The sequence below is a fragment of the Lissotriton helveticus genome, chromosome 4_1, assembly GCF_964261635.1.
Source record: "Lissotriton helveticus chromosome 4_1, aLisHel1.1, whole genome shotgun sequence".
NCBI classification, from domain to species: domain Eukaryota; kingdom Metazoa; phylum Chordata; class Amphibia; order Caudata; family Salamandridae; genus Lissotriton; species Lissotriton helveticus.
Window position 1 is genome coordinate 1,021,609,597 of NC_136063.1, and position 13,608 is coordinate 1,021,623,204.

Genomic DNA, 13,608 nt, shown 5'->3' on the forward strand with positions numbered 1-13,608 from the left:
ACTCCAGTTCTAGTTTAAGTTACATTTTGCTAATACACATCTAGTTTAGTTGCAGCATTATAGCTTTAGATACATGTTTGTTGCCATCGTTGCAACGTGATCGTCGTGTTTTAATAAAGTTGGTTGTGAAACAGCGGAGAGTTTGCGCACTGTAATAGTGACTCCGGTTTTAGTCTAGGCTACATTTCGCTTTAAGAAACATGTCTGTTACCACTGTTGCAACATCGATTGTCGGGTCTTTATAAAGTTTGTTGTGAAATAGCAGAGAGTTTTTAAGACTTCACTTCCCAGCTGCCCTAGCTATCCCAGAAAGCCTTGTGACGCGCCGCTTCAGATGCCGGAGTTGTGGATGGGCAGACGGGCGAGTAACGATTTCTTCAATTCCAAATATTTAGGTGAGTGCGGCATTGCGATGTTGCCAAATATACAATGGACATTGTGTAGCCTTGACGTTTGACGAGTCAGCAACTGGAATTAAGAGACATTTTTGTTCGTTTACAGTATTGTTGAAATTCCGGATACAAGGAAAACAGCCCTTGGTGATCGTTTTGTTCACTTCGTGGACACCTAGTGAAAAAGGTATGCCCAACCGCTTTTCACATAAGTATGTGTGTTTAATGTAATTGGAGCATGAGCAAGTCCTAAAAACGCATGTACTTGCCTGGCAGGTGTTACGGATTTCATTTTGGCAATCCTGCATACAAGTAGTGACGGGAAGACCTCTTGGAGACACTCTGCAAGTCTCTGCAATGGCTAACTAAAAGTATACATTTTGTGACAGTATAAGATGGACGTTTTTTGAAAGACTGTTGTGTTGTCAATATGCTTTCTTTTAGACACTCCCTTTTTACGTCGTTCCTAGCATAGCAGACTTGGTCTCCCGCTTGACTAAGGTAGGCTGAGTGCACCGTGGTTGGTGTTTCTTTACCGATGGATAAATAGTTACTGTCCAACTGAATAAGAGTATGTGTTTCTCTCTCTATTTTAGATTTTGTGGTCCTGATGAGAACCCTGTTAACTGTTGGGTTCGAAACTTGTCGACCTTTGCATTGTGTTTTGTCAAACAAACCTGTTGTAAATTAGGTTATCCACTGGCGCACTGTAAATAATTGTTGTATGTTGTGATATTTGGAAGTTTTGATTTGGGTGTGTGCCATTGTGAGATTGTGGTCTAATCTTTTGGTTGCTTGCCTTTTTTGTATAGTAGTCCTCCCTGGGATGTGGCCATTTTCAAGTTAAGTAGTCAGGTTTGGCCCGACCCGGTGAGGCGTGTTTGTGGTGTGAGGGTTGAATGCTATTAGTGTTGTGAATGATTGGGGGAATGAATGAAGGGATGCTTTGAGTGGTTGTAGGTGTCTCTGTGGTGAAGTGTTTTCATTAAGTATATTTTTCATATCTTTTCTGTAATTAGAATTTTGTATGTGTTTAGAGCGTTTTCATAAGCAATTTAAAAAAGCTTGTTGCCAAATAAAATGAAAAACGGCACTTTGAATAGTGTGGACCTGTTGGTTTAGTTTCATGGGTCTAGATATCAAATGATTTAGTAAATGGTACGCAGTACTGGCATTTTGTTATGTTTTGTTGAAACTTCAATAGAGTCATCAATGCATTGCAGGTGTTCCTGACCTAATGATTTGTGCAACCTACATAAAAAAGACACATAGGTGTTAATGTTTACAAAGAGATGATGGAGCACGGAGCTGTGGTAAATTTTGTAGTGCCACACTCTACCATTTCCAAAACGCAGGGATGCACTGTATTTTCAACAATATGGCACACCCTGTGTTTTCCCTAGCACTGGTGCTAAAATTAGCTGCCTGGCCCCAAAACAGACACCCTTGCGCCATAGTGAAAGGGTGCCTTCAATACTGGGAATGATTGTTTATGTTCAGGAAGCTGTCCCTTCCTGCACTTAGAGAATCAATAACGACTATTTTTTACTTCCATTTTACTTGCATTCTGCAGCACACATAGAAGAAGCAAATTAACATTACTTAATGATTGTTTATGTGAAGGAAGAGACACCTACCTGCACATAAACAATCATTACTGGCATTTTACTCTTTCTTCAGAATGCAGCACACATTTTCAACACACTTTTTTATTGAGTTTCAATTTGCAAATATGCATACACATTCAGTAAATTATTGAACACATGGCATAATAACATCTAGATGCACCATTACATAAGGGTATATCTGTCCTTGCTCGCACAGGACCATCAGAGCAAGAAGTGAAACTCAAGTTTTCTTTATAAGTGAACCACATAACATAAAAAGCCAGTCAGTCAGTCAAAAATTCTTTATTCGATAAAATTAATATCATAAAAGACATGGTACAATCATTTTAAATAGCAAAAAAAACATTTACAGAAATAACCAATAAAGTTAAAACAATTCATGGTCATTATTAAGAAATACAGTACATTAAAAAATACAGTAAATTAAAAAAAAAATGTTATAACACCATAAGATTGGTACCTTTAAAATCCTTTAAGACTACAAACCTTAGTACGCAAGTATATTACATAATTTTGCAAAGTATATCACTCAAAGCAACTTTGAATCTGCGGTAAGCTAGTATTGTTTTTCCTTACATGAATGGCTGCCGTCAAAAAACTAGTTACAGAGAACATAATGTAAGGGCTACCCAGTTGCATTAAGTATACTAAAGCTGGTCTGACCTGAACAAAGCCCGCCTTCTTCAAGAGTGGTAACAAATATTTCCTTCTGCACTGTTCATAATATGTACAGAACATTACAAAATGTAGTGTGTTTTGTGATGAAAAATAATCACAGGAACAAGGGTCTGCTTTATCCGGGGTACACCAAGTACGGTAAGAGCCCAGGGTGTAATGAATCAAATTTAGGCGAAATCTTGTCAGGAGGTATCGATGGTACCGGTTATTTACCACTGATAGGTATGGTTCAGGGCCTGAGCAGCTAACCAGCCCATAATTAGCTCTTACAAGAGGTTTTCTCAGCTCGATCTCCTCCCGTTCTAGTGTTAAGAGATCCATTAGAGCGTTTTTTGTTAGGGCGATGTCTTTTTTGGTTATTGTGTCGGGGGAGTAAAACAGGGCTGGACGGCCTATCTTCTGGAAACCCTTTTTGATATAGGTCAACCAGGCAATATTAGCAACCATCTCCAGATGTAAACAGTCTTTGATAATAGTGTGATTTAAGGTAATTTCCTCGTTAAGCCAGATTTTTAACCAGTATAATAGGGGTGTTATTTTAATTTGGTCTGAGACGTATCTGATCCCCACTTCAGTGTGTGTGGTAAAAGTGGGGGTTGACTGGGGGACTGAGAGGAGCCCTCTTAAGAATTTATTTTCCACCAGTTGGATTTTATTAGTCAGGGTATGGCCCCATATTTGGGATCCATATGAGGCCACGGCCAAACACTTTGCTTTATAAACCTTAATAATGGCTTCAACTGGTCTACCTCCCAGTTTTTTGGCAAACCCCATGAGGCCCGAAACACTCCTACTAAAAGCCACACTACAGCTTGTGTTTTGAGGGCGCCATGTGCCCTTTTCGTCGAATACTACCCCAAGATAGGGAAACGAGGAGACCCTACATACTACTTCATTATTACAATAAAAACTTTTTGATTTCCCCTTATTTTTACCCCTCCCTGCAATTAAGACCTGGGACTTTTTTGCGTTTACCTTGAGGTCAAGGTTGCCCATGAAGGTACCAAAGGCATTCAACAATTTTTGGAGGCCCACCCCGGTACGAGCCATGAGTACAGCATCATCCGCGTATAGGAGAACTGGTATAACCTGTTCCCCTATACGCGGAATATCCAGGGAAACCTCCCCCAGCTCTGTCTCAAGGGCGTTTATGTAGAGGGTAAACAACAGGGGTGCCAAAATGCACCCCTGTCTTACCCCTCTTTCAGATCTAAATGGCCTAGTGCAACGCCCCTCAGTATTCACTCTAATTTTTGTGGAGAGATTCGTGTGTAGGTTTGCCAAGAAATGTACTAAAGGAGGATCAAGACCTAACTCAAGGAGCCTTATCCAAAGCTTTGACCTATTAACTAGGTCAAACGCCGAGGATAAGTCCATGAAACCCATATATAGGTTGCCTTCCTTGGCCACCGTATACTTGCTAACTAAAAGGTGCAAGTTTAAACATTGGTCAATGGTACCTTTATTTGACCTAAAACCATATTGCACATTAGACAGGACCCCTTTCTCCCTCAACCATTCACTCAGTCTGTGCAGGACCACCCGACCTAAGACCTTTACAGAAGAGTCAATCAAGGAGATTGGTCTATAGCAGGAGGGATCCTGCCTAGAACCTTTTTTATAGACCGGGATGATAGTTGAGGTTAACCATGATGAAGGAATACTGTCTTGGCTAATGGAGTTAAAAAGGTTTGCTAAAATTTTTGACCACATACCAGGGGCAGCTTTAAACAAATCGGCGGGACCCCGTCCGGTCCTGGCGCCTTGTTTTTGGACATTTCCTCAATGGCTTTTGCAACCTCTGAGGTTTCAAATTTCAATAGTGGCAAGGTGTTTTCGGGTAGATGGGCCTCAGCGTTAGGGCATTTGGAAGGCAAGCTATAAATCTCTTCAAAATGTGCAATCCAGACCACATCTGTAATATTGCAATCCAGAGACGCATTGTCTGTATTTGCAAAGAGAGGTTGATTTACTGTAGCCCAGAATTTGCAGCTGTCTCTCAAAACTTCAGGTGACAATAGTTTGTGCCCAGCTTCTTCCCTTAATTCCCGCTTCCTATCAGTTATCGCTAGCTTGTATGCCAATCTATGCTTGGTTACTAATCCCTTGTCCCTGGGGGTAACTTTAAGGGCTTTGAGAAGTGCAGCGTGCGCGTTTGAGCAACTTTTGTCAAACCACCTCTCGCCATACCCAGTTTTTAGCTTTCCTTTGATGGTTAGATTATCATTTACATATGAGCAGATAACATTATAAGCATTTACAATGTCGGGACCAATTGCCTCATTATCTAAACATATGGTTATCTCTGCCCTTGTCGATACCAACAAGTCCGCTATGAAAGTGTCAGGTACCACTTTCGTCCACTTCAATCTTCTGCCTTGATCTTTTAAGGCAATATCACTTTGTACCCTAAGTTGTGGATTTCTAAAAGACAAAGATCCCCCCGTTACCAAATCCATTAATACAGGGTTGTGGTCACTAAAGGTCGAGACCTCCACACAATATTTTGAGACAGAACATAACAAATAAGATGTAACAAAAACATAATCAATGATTGTACCCCTGTCCTTTCCCTTAAACGTGGGGTTCCTGAATTCTCCCATCCCACAACATGACTCATAGAGGTTCCAGTTAGCTAGGAATAATTCCAGGTTCTCCCCCTCTTTTGTGTGTTCAAAGTGGGATGGCGCAGAGAACTGTGGCCCCTCATAATCCTTGCTCCCACTTTGGTTCACACAAGGGTGGATGTTTAGGTCCCCCATAAACAGAATCTCAAAAGAATATGACTTCCTGCTATAGCTATAGACAAATTGGTCTAATAGATCAAGGTTGTTTTCTGTTTCCACAGCGTTATAAAAATGTAAAAATAATAACTTGTTTGTGTCAGACACAGAGAGTTCTACCGCTAGGCAGTTCTGACTACCTGTGTCTAGCTGCTTAAGAGAGCCTTTGAGCTCCAAAGAGAACAATGACAATAGTCCACCCTTAGCTCTACCTGCAATACTTTGCCTAGCGGGAATATAAAAATGACAGAAACCATCCAATGAGAAGGAATTATGGAGGTCCCAGGTTTCTTGTAGGGATATGATGTCAAATTCAGAGATATATTCCCTCCATATCTGATCCCCCATTTTGGCCCTTCAACCAGCTATATTCCAACTTATCATTTTGCATACAGGATGTAGTGTCACGGGATCAGTTATCGGTGGGCACTGCTTGTTTAGTCAGTCGTTCTCAGAGAGGTTCGAGAGTGGTGCAAAACGATTGGTCAGGGTGCAACCCAGGGGGTTAGATGTCCCCATACTGGAGGTGCCCTCCCCCAGCAGTGTCCTCTCTCTTGGATCAGGCTGAGTATCCATTGGGGTGTGTGTTTTAGGTGCTTTTACCCCACTCACAGGGTGGGCCACAACTAGTTGGGGCCTCCTTAATCTGTAGTGAGGGGGTGGGTAGAAATAGCCAAGGGGGAGAGGTCTGATGCCCGGGTGTAATAAGTCAGACCCATCCCAAAAAAGCCGATCCGCCACAAAACGTGTTTTGAAATTAATCACTACACAATCCCCTTTTACAGTTTTCTCCCTGGGTCCAACCCAGCCCACTCTTCTCGCAGTGATAATGTCTAGTGCGATGTCCTCATCCCCGCTGCAATACTGTTGGCACCATTTTTTAGTTCTTTCTAAGAGATCCCTTGGGCTCTCACTCACGTTAATTTGCAAAGGCGGGACACCCACTAGCACAGCTACCAGGGGAACGGCTTGGGGCGGGAGGTGTAGCTTGATGCTACACGGCGTTGTCCCTATAGCTGTATTGGGTGCTAAAGCATCTATCTTACTAGCTACGCTGGGTATAGATCCGTCTTTAATTGCATTTTTATCTGATGGGCATACCCTTGTAGACTTATCACGTGCTGTCCCTTTTTCCTCCCTTGTGCCTGATAATAAACAGCGATTTTCCCTTGGAGCATCACTGGCGATGGCTACAGTAGAACCCCCCTCGGGCTGAAGTGTCACTGCTAGTTTACTTTTTAAAAGGTCCTGCTGCTCCTGCATAAAAGATTCAATATGGTTACATTTCTTTAACAGCCCTGACACACATGTATTAAGGACATCAACGATATCCTTGGCTATATTAGTGAGTATTGGTTCCAGGTGAAGATTTATGAGCCCTTCAATTCTATTGCGGAGTCTGGCTACCAAATCCTCTTCCATCGACTCAGTTATATTGGCTAAGTGTTTAGTCTTTTTGGTACACTTTTTTGTGCCCATTAACCTGTTGGTAGGTGGAGCGTGTGTTGCTACCTGTACCGATGGAATACCCAGCCCACTTCCAGTCACCCCTGTATTAGGAGTTTCTCCTGGGTCTCCTTCAGGCAAAGTTACAGAGAGTTTGTCATGCTGTATATCAGGTGGTGTTAAACCATTGTCTTGTGTATCCTCTATTAATACAGGGTCAGACAGCTGTAAAGCAGTTGTTGTAATTCCCAGTTATTTTTACGCATGGGCAATCTCTTTAGTGATGACCCCTACGGCTGATGTCAGATATGAAATGATTGTGTCAGCCTTACGTGGGATCTTTGCCTTCTGAGAGTGCGAGGACCCATTACAAAAGTTCTTGCGCTTACCCATATCGACGTCTTAAGGGGGAAGCCCGTCCCGTCCTCTGTCGTCCCCGGACAGCCACAGACAGCCCGCCCTCTGCCCGGGCTCCGCCCGGCGACACCCGCGCGCGCGAAGCGGGAGGAAGTACTCAGCTTTTATCCCCGTGAGGCAGGAAGTGGGTCCTGGCCGGCGTCGCCCCAGGCGCTCGGGGTGCTGGGAGATGTAGTCCCAACAGCACCTAACCCCACTCAGCGGCCGCGATGGAGTTGCGGCGGCGGGGGTTAGCAGCGCTCAGAGGTTGCAGGCAGCTGTCGGCAGGTCAGTGGTGGCGAAAAGGCCCACGCCGTGGATTCCCCCCCCCCATAAAAAGCAATAACAAGAGGCAAAATTAAAATAAAGAAGAAAAAGGGGAACCCCCACGCAAAAAATACCCCTGTCCCCTACCTGGTCCATTAGTCCACACAATACATTAAGGTTTAGGAGGAAAAAAAAGGGGGTTATGTACATGTCACAATTATAAAAAGGAGTTTAAAGAGGGAATCAAACTCCAACAGGTGGAATAGGCAATATTATACATTTCTGGGCATCAACAATAGATTATAATAGATTGCTACTCAGTGTCAAGCGAATCAGCCATGGGGGGGGGGTTCAGGTGATATGGACTCAGGTGGCGACACCGGGGGGGGCGGTGAGTGAGTCAAGGGCTTTAAGCGTCTTACACCTGCTATTGCATAGCATTCGTTTTTGGCACTGCCTCAGATTTACACCTCCCTGTACATCTGGGACAGTGTAAAAAGCAATGAGTGAGGCCGTGGAACGGCACAGCAACACCCATTGCATGCCTCTTTCATACAGATACCTGTGTGAAAGGGTACCGTATATAAAAAGATAAAAAGTAGCATTAAGCCACAAAAAGTGGCTTAACGTCATTTTAAAATATGGTGCAGGGCATTGCGTCACTGGAACATCAAAAAGTGATGTTCTGGTGGTGCAATCCACTTGTAAATATGCCCCATAAGCCAAAGTAATGATTGTTACTTGAATTGCAGAGTAGGTTGAATTCCCGGTGATGTAAACAGATGAACATGACATTTGACATGAAAACCCAATAGAAACATCAACAAGAAGCTAAGGAAATTAAAAACAAGTCTGGTTGTCTGAAACCTACAGATGTATAAATTCTATTCAGTTGGTGGATAATGAAATATTTGTGAAACACTAATTTGCATATACCAGTCCAAAAAAAACACGAGCCCTTGCGGTTTAATTTTGCATCAGCAGAGCATTATGCACTCCTTTTATCATGGAATTATGGCCAATAACAAAGCACGACATGGTAACATAGCCATCTACAAATAGAAAGGCAGTCAAGCTTAAAATAGCTTATAAAAGTGTTAGCAGGATTATTCCATTTTAATTAGAAATCCGTGCTGCGAGAATAAGGAGTTATTCCTTCTCGATTCGCATGCCAAGAAACCGTGACTGCTGGCCAAAATGTGCGCCCTTACGATTTTTAGTAAAAAAATAGCCTTTTAAGCTCAACGATCACGTTTGCATAATGCACATCTATTATATTATTTTTGCAGCCCACATTTATAGTGCACGTTGGGCTACTTCTGAAAACGCAGCATATAGGCTACCAAGGTACGACGCCTAAAGATGGAAATGCACATTTTGTGCCATTTTTGAATTGTGAAAAAAGTTTTAAAAATGCTTAAGTTAGCAAAAGCCAAGGAGTTCCTTTGTAAGCCACACAACTTTGTCTTATTTACCACTGGATGTTAACGGACAATCATTATATTGTGGCAAATGCGCTTAATGTGATAGCATTTCTTGTGTGATATGGCTGATACAGTGAGGTGTTAGAGTCTTTCCTTCAGTTTCAAAACTTTTTTCAAAGATCAGAGGACTTTCTATTAGCACCGCACTATAAACCAAGACCTTGGATAGTTTCTTCTCCTGTCTCCATCAGTACCCTCACCTTTAATTAGCTGTCAAACACACAAACACTCTCACACCAACTCACACACGCAATCTCACACCCACTCTGACACCCATATAGGCAAAACACAAAGCTATGATGCACAATATACCCGCTAACCATTTTGAAGGCAAGGAGAAGTAGCACGCAGGAGAAGGCTGGTGCTGAATGAGACAGTTTTCAAAATGAAAGGAAATCACCTAATTTATAAAAAAAACTATTTGATTTGATTGTGTAAATATGCAAGTAGCTAAAATTAGGTAGTGATTTTGAGAAAAAAGTAACTAGATCTGTGATTGGCTCTGGAAAAATTAAACAAATGTTCTGCTATCAGTCAACCACTCCTGCTATAGTTGAATTTGAAGCCAGTATGTTGCTCCAAGAATGTGTTGTGAACCTTTGAGCTTCTTGTACAAGAGAGTTTCCAAAGGCAGTTGCTGTAGAAACTGTGCAAAGGCAATGTGGGGAAAGGGTTTGGAAGAGACTGTACTTTCAAATGTAAAAGTAGAGTGGTTTAAACACATTCCTTATTATGGAGGAGTTGTTTTCTAAATCACTCCTATCTTATAAAGTTAAATGTGGGAGCAGACCTATAGTAGTATAATTTTAAATGGTTTAACGTACTCCAGCATAGATTTGCAAATCCACAGTAAAGTTACACCGGGGCCATGCGGAGTACCGTGAGGATTTTTAGATGTGTGTAAAAAACAACCAAATTGGGCTTCTTCGCAGTCAGTCATACAGTCAGGCAGGCTCTACGGACCCAGTTACACTCCTACAAAAAGACTTATATTCCCATCACACATATAGCCAGACAGGGACTGCCACACTCACTCACACCCCCATAAGACCATTCACACACTCATTTACTCACCTGTACGTCCAAGTTTGAGCACTAGTTTGCCCTTGCAGTCTGGGAGGACATCCGCAGAAAGCAATCTGCACCACTAAAAGAGTTTTAGGTGGACTACTTTAGCACTCTTGAGAAGGGAGAACTCTGATTGTAGGTGACCTTGGAATCAGGGCCACTAAAGGTACTGGCTCTGAGTAGGAGGGAAAGAAGTAGAGAAATCAGGGCCACTCACGGTACTGGCTCTGTGTAGGAGGAAAAAGAGTACACTGCTTAATGAAGTCTAATAAGGGGCACGTGGCACAAATTTTCATCATTTTGTTCTTTTCTTTTGATAGTGCTCTGATGGACCCATTATTATCTTTATCCACAGACGCAAACACCATCCCTAAGCATGCTACCATGGATTCTTTTTTAGCGTGTGCCTTGGGAGTTATATCCAAAGAAATTGACTTAGCAGAAAGGCACTTGTCATTGATTATGTTTGGGTCAAATGGGCAGATTAATTTCAAAAAGGGGGTGGTGATGACCATGTGGTGCATAATGAGGACCTTGAATCTGGATGGGTAATGGGCAGGAGAATCATAGTTTCAGGGCTGCCGAGGTTTTGGACTGTGTTATTAATCACAAACCCCCAATTGTGTCCGATTCTGTAACTGCTTCTTCTCTACCTACCTTAGCTTCTACATCTCCAGTTTGCCCAAGTGGAGCTAAACGTAAAAGAAAGGCATGAAAGTATTTAGGGGCATATTATCAAGAACGGCGTTAAAAAGTATCACCGGTTTAGCGGCAGAAAACTGCCGCTAAAGCGGTGATAATGAGCTTGATAATATGCCCTTGAGAATTCCAATAGAAGTCCACGTTCTGATGTGAACATGGGCACTAATTGGAATCCTCCAGGGCATATTATCAAGCCCATTATCGCCGCTGTAGCTAAACCAGCGATAATTTTAATGCCATCCTTGATAATATGCCCCTTAGTGACCAATTCCAGTCTCACTAACCTTTCTGTTTGTCAAGGGGTGGTTGATTATCTTATCCCTACTGATGAACCTCTTTGGACTCCTTTTTGGAACAAATTAACAGCTACCATTAATGACCTATTGATGATTCTTAGAACAAAGTTGGATACGTTGGATGGTGATTTGAGAAATGTAACTTCTTTTTGTTAGAAAGTGACTATTTAGAACAGAATTGGTGCTAGTGTTGGTGAGTTATCCTTTTGAAAAACTAGGAAGGATAACTCTGTTAATATCCCTGCACTGATTTGCCAGAATGCTACGGTCTTACCTGGGGTTTGAATTGTACCAGGGCAGATCTTAGCAAGTACTGAGGGAGGATGTGTGGAGGGGGTGAATCGTGTGCCCCTTGTACAGACATCCACCATGGGCCATTCTCACCAGAGTAAATCACCTTTTTCTAGCACCTATATGGTGTCAGATAAGCACACTAATTCTAATTCCACTATATCTCTTCATAACCCAGTAATGATCGATCTTCCTCCTGCGTGTTTCCCCTCTGTTGTGGTTCTGTTTAATATCCCCCCCTTGAAACCTGGTGTTAGCAAGACTTCTGAATCCTTGAAGAATAAGGTTGAACACTGGCTTAGTTCTAATCGTATCATTCCATCTGCTAGAACACATCATATTGTATTCACTAAAAGCATGCGATTGAATGGACCCTTAAAGAAAAACCTTAAGGGATTGTGTAGCTATGAATTTTCAACACCCTAGTATTCCCGGAGAAATCTTTGCTAGAGCAGTGTCACCCTCCCCGCTCATACAGAATAAGCCTTGTTTTCCCTGGGTTTTTTGAATCACCATTTAAACAGCCATGACCAAACTCCTAATGCTGTATGGGATTTGCTAAGGCCCCATCCGCCTTTTTGCATTTTTTTTAAAAAGCAAAGGTGCACCACCCAGAAATTCTACCAGTAAAAGCAATTCAATTGTCCATAACCAAAAAATAGAAAAGTCTTCGGTGTTTCTTTTTTCTTTATTTTTATTCCAGGAAAAACACAGCGTACAACACAACGGACAGCCAACACGTTTAGTCCATTTACAGGACTTCTTCAGGGCGTAATATTATGATAGGGTCAAGCCCTTCCAGGCGTTTTGGGAAGATCGGGGGATTTCTTACTGGATATTGTTCCCCGTCGAAGGCGGTATTGTATTCAGAGTAGTAACCCTGTATGTATCTTGATAAGAGGTAAAATTGACCTGCAGGGCCACGTCCAAGTTTAAAGGCGTTGTTCCCCGACACAAAAAGGTATTGTATTAAGAGATGTTACCCTGAATATATGTCTCAATAAATGTTAAAAATAACCAGCAGGGCCATGTCCAAGTATACAGGCGTCTTAATCAGCCAAGCTCAAACAGGGTTCAAAAAATGTGACAGCAGCCAGAAATATCTTACTAAGACGGTTCATTTAACATCCCGTCACGTCCATATAATGATCCCTTAATGCAGGATGTGTGCCTAGTATAATGGGAACCGTATTACACCTTTCAAAAACGATTCAGATTGCGTTCCATAGCGCTCTTAGGGAGATTCCTTTTGTACACAATGTGAGCCTAATAGTGTCAGTATCGTGTAGCACCTACAATTATTAAATACAAAGTGGGCGTCCCCATACAAATCAGCTTGTCGGATGTTATTCCCAATGGCATCTCAAAACCAGCCAGAATACGGGCAAGGTAATGCAGATGGTCACTGTGGAACGAAACAGCAAGAACAGCAGTTTTTGCTTTTATCTAGCTGAATTTAATAAATATCAGATTTTGAGGTCTTTAGAAGATAATGATTGACTTAGTTATGGTAGGCAGATTGATATGAGGTTTGGAGATGTTAATTTTGGGGACACCGATGTGTCCCGCAGTTACCCTTTAGATACAGCTGGGATGGAAATGGTCCGTATTATGGGTAAACAAGAGCCTACTGTTAATGACTCTGATGGTACCACCAATTTAAGAATTTTACACACCTACACTCCAGTAATGGATATTAGTCATACTTAGAATGGGAGCTTTAAATTTGCAACCTGGAATGTGGGTGGGCTTTAAGTAAGCTAGGTAATGCCAATTGGCTTAATACTAATACTATACCTAGCTTTGAGGTAATCTGTATTCAAGAAACCTGGTGGTCAACCATGACTTTTGTGGAGGGGTTTTCCTCACATTTCTTGGGTGCTATTGCCTCCCAAACTGGGCGGGCTAAAGGGGGCATCAGATTATTATTTCCAATAAGCTCTTCGTAAATGTTAAGAAGATTACAGTGGTGGCGCCTCATTCCCAATTGTGGTTGAATGCAAAGGAAGGAAGAGACCTGACATTAGTGAATTTCTATGGTAGCATCTTTGATGCTATGTGCAGTAGAGGGGCTACAGCCCTTGATTGTGGTCTCAAGTTTTTTTCACGCTCCATGCATTTCAATATTTGTATTATTATAGGCAGGTATTTTAACATCCAGGCTTGTGCACTATAAG